Source organism: Ixodes scapularis, unplaced genomic scaffold, assembly GCF_016920785.2.
Source record: "Ixodes scapularis isolate PalLabHiFi unplaced genomic scaffold, ASM1692078v2 PGA_scaffold2__306_contigs__length_199485367, whole genome shotgun sequence".
In the NCBI taxonomy this organism is placed as follows: Eukaryota; Metazoa; Arthropoda; class Arachnida; order Ixodida; family Ixodidae; genus Ixodes; species Ixodes scapularis.
Genome location: NW_024609857.1, coordinates 128,081,035 through 128,087,034, shown reverse-complemented (window position 1 = coordinate 128,087,034; position 6,000 = coordinate 128,081,035).

Below are 6,000 nucleotides of genomic sequence, written 5' to 3'. Positions count from 1 at the left end.
ACGGCATCTTCATTACTTGCTCGTATCGCTTGCTTTGAGACCAGCTCTAATTTTTCAGCACGCGTATTCGAATGCGATAATTAGCTAGCCGACCATAACGATCACTGGCGATGCCAGTCTTTAAAGTGTGACCACCAATTACCGCTTGGGAGTTTTGAAATTATTTTTCATGATTGCGAGTCGACATGACAACTTTATGGACCGGGGACACTTGACAAAAATATCTTGAGTAGCTTGAGAAAACAGGGCCTCAGAAACAATCGCATGAGTGATTTTGTAGCTAAGATGAGTTAGAGGGTCAACTTCGCCGAGAGTTTCTATATCTGCTAAGAGCAAAGTACTTCAGTTTAAAAATGATTTGAATGAATAGGTAAAAAGTGTAACTATTTTTTTACAGGGAGAAACATTGTGCTATAGCCCAGCCAGCAGGTTGGCAATAAAGGAGGATATTTTTGGCTGTTCGTCAATTAGTTTTATGATGCTTTAAAAATCCACCTTGAGCCCCACTGCCTGTTCTCCATCTCTTTAAATTGCGAAAAGGTTGAGGGCGATGGCTTTGCTCAGATTTCCCAAAGGAAGATTTGGTTTATTAGAAGAATGTGAGACACACAATGTCCATTGCTGGCCACCCAGCATCAAGTCCAGGAAACAGGAAAAGTATCATAACCAAAGGGTATTTTCTTCAGCTGTATCGTTAACGGCTTTCAGAATTTACAACGAAATGAGAGCTTGAATGGGGTGTTTGTGAAAACTCAAAACATTCCTTCGGCGAGAAGGAGTGTTTTTATGCCTTCCTGCCGGAGGGGTGAAGCAAACGGAAGATAACAAAGGAAAGAGAACAATATAAAGTTTTCAAAATAGTTTGCAGTACAAGCTCACGTGACTCACGGGATCACCCTCGACCAAGTGTCCTCCAATAGTTGTTGGCGAAGTGCAGAAGGAGGGGGGGGGGGGGGGGGGGGTTCTTACATTGCTGGATTGCACCGCCGGGGACACGTAGGAAACTGAGAAGGGTTCATAGTGTAGAACGAATTGACCTTGCAGATATAATACAGTTTTCACGAGTCACACTGCACTCTTGCTGGCTTCCCATTGTGAGATTGTAATTTTAATACAGCATTGCTTGAAATAAACGCCTAGATTTCTATCGCCATTTTCGCTTTAATATGCGGGGTCATTCTAGGCTTGTCCGCAGTAGTCACTAAGCAAGCTATGCTTCACATTAACGACGCTTCAAAAATTTCGTTGTTTCTGATTATCGTTTCCAGTTACTTGAAGTTATGTTTGAAATTGCAGGAAACACTTTTCCGCTGTCCAGAAAAGTTAAAAGAGTGCGTGTAATAGCAAAACAATAGCAATTGAGCTTCCGTATACTACATGTAAAGGTCGCGAGGCCGCGTGTCAGAACACCAACTAGCGTCAATGGCGCCGCTCTGCACTAAATGAAAAAGGTTGGCACCTACAAGATAAGCAAAAGAAGTGTAATGTCGATACTCTAAGCGTAGTTTATTAAGGGGTTCTAGTTCGTAGAATTCTAAGGGAAAGAAACGTAATCTATATTCAGCTAGGCAGACTACTTCAACTTTCTCCGATTTAGGCGACGTAATGCACCTTTGTGTGCGACGCGCAATTTGCGTGTAAGCGCTTTCAGCATGGGTCCATAAATGTCCGCAAAGGCATTTCGGGGCTTCGGGGAGACGCCAAGTTTTACAAGCGCTTGCCGTGGGCGGTTCACTGCTGGACGCTCATCTACGTGAAGAGGGTGCGGAAGTAATGAGGCGCCACACGTCTGACAGCCCCAGATGGTCAACAGATATCTGGAGGAGCTGTTCAACCGCTACAATATGCATATCCAAAGACACATGGAAGCCACATGCAACCAGATGTGGGCGGATGCTAGTTTATGGATCCCTTTTAGAGGAGCCGCTACCCTTTGACCCACTCCGCATAGTTAAACCTCTTAATGTACTTTGGGAGAATCACTGGATCACACTACATCTTGCCCCTAATGAGGGAATTCACGACAGGGCGCATGAGGTTAAGCAAAATAAAAACAAGCGCTCCGAAACTTAGGCGAATGTCTCTGTACCTATTAGCCATGGCCCTGACTTCTTGGGGTGTTTTTAGAGATATATTGAGGGCATCTGATTAAATTGTAAAAGTGTAAAAACTCCTTCACACTTTAAACCGATTCATAAAACAGTATGCTTAGCCTCTTTGGAAAGGTAGAGTCTGAAACAATATAGTCGTCTGTGTTTCGGCGTCTCTGTTTCATTATTCCTGTTATCATAGGAGGAAGAGTTCTCGGGGTATTAGTGAATTGCTTTGATATTTTGCAGCATACCAAAGATTATGCCTAGAAAGTTGTGGTTCTTTTTCCAGAATGTGTGTCTTGATAAACAGAAAGATTAGACTTCGCAAATATTTGGCGTGGTAAACATGTGTGATACATTCTTTAAAAATAATAAATGTCAGTTTTCATTACATTTTGTTTTTATTTTCGTTCCACGTTGTATTCTTCTTGGGCAATTTTTTCTGTCGGTTGTAGATCATATTTTTAAGCGATTTTACCTAGGTGAATTGTATGCTATTTTTTTAACAGGTTTACCTGTGTGCATGGAGGAAGGCCGGTCTGTATCAAGTTCCTTCACGCATAAGTGTCTGGTAGAAATGCATGAAAACCTATATACATATAGGTGCTGTACAAATAGAGGTTCGGTATGAATACGAGTATACCCGTTTAGATACATGCAATCCCTGTATCACATAGCATAATATGAATTAAGCTGGTCAACCTGCAGGAATATTTTTACAGTCATATGAGATAATATGACATATTTATTTTTTTAGAACACACATGTCAAAGTAATATTTGGCCATGCCGGCTAACCACACAACACTGCCAGATGGCACATAAATTGCATTATTTTAATTCGCAAGTCCTATGAATTGACAATTTTCAGTATTTAAAATACTGTCGAGTTGGATTATAACGAAGTCAACGAAAATTGGAAATCGCTTCGCTATATCCCCTTCTTCACTATATTTAAACTCATACAAATAACATGAAAAAAAAAAAACATGTTTATCGAGTTTGCTGAAAGCGGTCGAGGGTTCCCTGCACGCGTCCTCTGCTCTATCGGAGCCGCTTCTCGCCAACTGCGAGAAGATCCGACCAAGGAAAGATCATGCGAGCAACGTAAGGATCGTGTCGACAGCTGTGACGGCCGCCGCGGAGTACGCCGGCGGTGGACGGCATTCTTTGCGTTTATGGATACTTCGTCGAGGATGGCACGCTTTTGATTCAAGGAGATTGCCTCCGTCTTCCCTGTCGAGGTGCCGGCGGTGCCGGGACTCTCCATCGTTGAGTGGCGATAATTCGCTGTATCGGTGCTTGAGCGAAGAAGACTTTCGCGCAAGGGCGACCTCACCGACCACAGACGCCAACATTGAGCATAAAGCAAACAAAGGAGCACGTACGGCACCGAGTTCGCGCTCAAGCTTGTGTATCCTCGGTATAGAGAGCCTAGATTTAAGAGAGCGGGCAACTGCTTGACCGGAGTCACGTGGTTTGTAGCCCGCTTTTGCAAAACGAGCTGCAGCATGCAAGGAGTCAAAACTAAAAAGCCCGTTTACCTTTTCCTTACTACACTGGCCACGCGACAACCAAATGTGCCCGCCTCTCCGTCCAGTTTCCTGGCCACACTGGCCACGCAACAACCAAATGGAGGCGTACTTGCACCAATCTGCCTAGGAGGCGTCCGCCATTAATTTTGAAAATGCTCTCAAAAGTTGCAGTTGCCCCCTTTCTTAAGTTTAGGCTCTCTCCGTCATCTCCGCCAGTACGTTGTCGCTAGCGCTCCGAACGCCCCTATCGGCATACCACGCCGGCTTCTACGCGCGCGATGCGGTAAAGCCACTTCCCGGAGAAGGAACGGGGTGCAGACTGCGTTGCAGAGGCCGTCGCCGGCGGCCTTTCCTGCATCGTCTGCAGCCCGTGCTGATGGCTGCTCTGCCGCGGCAGCAAAGTGTGGCGGTCTCAGACCATAGTAAACTTTCATTTTATTATCTTTTTTTAGATTATCACAAAATTTCTATTTGGAATATCCGCGAGAGCCGCTCAATTTCCCTCGCGAAAAACAGACACAAATGCATTCAAAAAGTGCAAACGGAAACGGGAAATCGTGATCGCTTCGATGTGACCGCTGTTTCGTCATAACCGACTTCGTTATAACTGGTCGTACTACAAAGGGGACTTATAAAATCAAAAGCGCTATCAAAGACAATGACAAAAAGGACGGCGAACAGGACAAGCGCTCGTCCTGTTCGCCTTTTTTTTTTTTGTCCTTGCCTTTTAATTTTAAATGTCATGAACTAACTCGCCCGCTGACACACTTTAGTGCAAAGGGGAGCGCTACGCTGGAAATATTTTATGATTTATGGGTAAAATACGTGTACAACGTATAGGAGAGTGTCTTGAGTTACCTAAGATGTAAATTTGTCTAATAAGTCAACTTTCTTCTCTTTTTTTATACCAGTCTTTATGGTATTTACCTTGTTCGGAAAGAGTAGATAGCACGAGGGAGAGACGGTATTTTGTACCCTAGTAGACTTCTTTAACGCATTTATTTTGGCTTCCGGAACACCCAGCGATCGGATCTGATTATTGTTCTGCATGAAACCAATAATTCAGTACGTTTAGGAGGGCAGAAACAAAAATATACAAAACAAGAATAAAAATTTAGAAAACCGGAAGCGCGGAAGGGTCCGCGGATAGTGGGCGATAGTGAGCTTGTTGGCAAACGAACACCTGTAAATAAGAAACGAAGTATATGATAGCGGATTCTTTATTTATTTTTAGTAGGAACCGCAGCCTTGATGCTTGATAGGGTCGAGTGGGCTAGCTTACACCAGATCGGAGCACTTTGAGTGAAAGCTCGCACTGAAGAACCCAGGTATAGGGAGTATTTACCGGACGACATATTTGTGGGTGCTGTTTAGAGCGGATGCTCAGAACGAGCTCACATTAAGAGGTTGCTAAGACCGGCACTCTCGATAGTGCGGAATGCACGTTGCAAAAGAACTGTGGAAGCTCTCTGTCAGCACGCGCTCAGCATTCGCGCACACAGCTATGGCCGCCAGTGAATACTTCTTGTATTGGGTTCAGTCCTCAACCTCAGCCCGTTTTCGATCTGCATGAGCATCGTACCGGCGTGCGATCGTGCATCGCTACTGCGCGGTGCACGTTAAAGACCCCAGGCTAGAGGTTGTACTGAACTGACTAAATTGCTCATCAACAGCTGGGAGACAAGACGCCCACTAAGGCAGACGAACATTAGGCTGTATAAACATACGTTTCCTCTTTTTTACTGTTCTATTTGATGCTTGCTCCCTCTACGTGTACTGTGCTGAAAAGTGTTGTGCCCGTTACCGAAAATAAGTAACGAAATAGCGTTACTAGTTAGCTTGGAAAAAAGATAACCCGTTAAAGAGCTCCGTTACCATTTTGGAAATGTAACGAAATACCGGTGTCGTTACTTGCCATGACTAACGGACGTTAGTTTTACGGTAGTTTGTCGTTACTTTGTGTTTCGCAGTTAGTATATGACAGCTATATTGTATATGACTAGAGTCTCAACCACAACTGTCTCCACAAGATTGTCGAGCACTTCTTGAGAAACGGGAGCTTGATGCATACGGTCGATCTTCCTCTGCTTCAGCAAGGGCGTGTCGGGAAAAATAGGTTGTGGTCTCGGTCTTTCCTTCCCTTGAAATTCCCGCGAACTCCGATAGCTTCGGCGAATGGAGCTACTGGCGGAAAATAAAAATAAAGTACTGATGCGAAGCGCCGCTGTTAATTTCTAGTTATCAGTGGTGTGGAACAACGAAATATTGACTAAATAAACTGCATCACGAATTAGTATAGAAAAAAAAACCCTCTAACTAAATCGCAAACTTAAACAAATATCAAATAGACGTGTTTATATGTAACTTCCATGA